This window comes from Leucoraja erinacea, chromosome 1 (genome assembly GCF_028641065.1).
Source record: "Leucoraja erinacea ecotype New England chromosome 1, Leri_hhj_1, whole genome shotgun sequence".
Taxonomy (NCBI): Eukaryota; Metazoa; Chordata; class Chondrichthyes; order Rajiformes; family Rajidae; genus Leucoraja; species Leucoraja erinaceus.
In genome coordinates, this window is record NC_073377.1 from 138381727 (window position 1) to 138382412 (window position 686).

The following is a 686-nucleotide window of genomic DNA, read 5'->3' on the forward strand; positions in this document are numbered from 1 at the left end:
TATGTCATACTTTGTAGCTATGCCCACCAGCTTAACAGCAAGCTTCCCTGCCTTGTTCCCACACTATTAGAGAAACGTGCTAGTATGAAGTTACCGATGCTGTAACGCTAATAAAGTCTTTGAACCTTTATCACGGTGTAAGACCAGTTATTTAAACAGCAGAATCGCAACATTGTGTCAGAGTATACGGACTCACTCGCTTAATTGTACTGTTTTTATTTTAGTTTGTTATTTTTTCAAGTGCATTGCGATCCTGGTATTTGATGAGGATCTTGCAGAACGATGCACGTATTTGAAGAAGATTTCTCAATCTACATTGAAGCAGCTCACCCTACTGCTGCTCCTGGTCAAAGATCCTAGAGGACCAAGATAGACCACTCCTCGAAAAAAGCGTAGTATGACGTGTGTGATCGTCGACGCCATTTTTCGAGGCATTTATTGGGCTTCCCCCACACTGTCATGGCGTCCTTATCTAAATTTCATCTCACTGCTCTGCTATCAAGTATTCTAATCGTAAATCTAAACGACCCGACCTGTCATTATTTAGGTTCCCCAATAAAAAAGAAAGGTGAGAAAATATTTTTATTATTTTCAGTCGATATTCTGTCGTGAAAATGTTATTTTCTGTTCTCCCATCAACCGCCATTGGGAAACTGGGTTTGTCGGTACATTAGAAAGTTATTAGA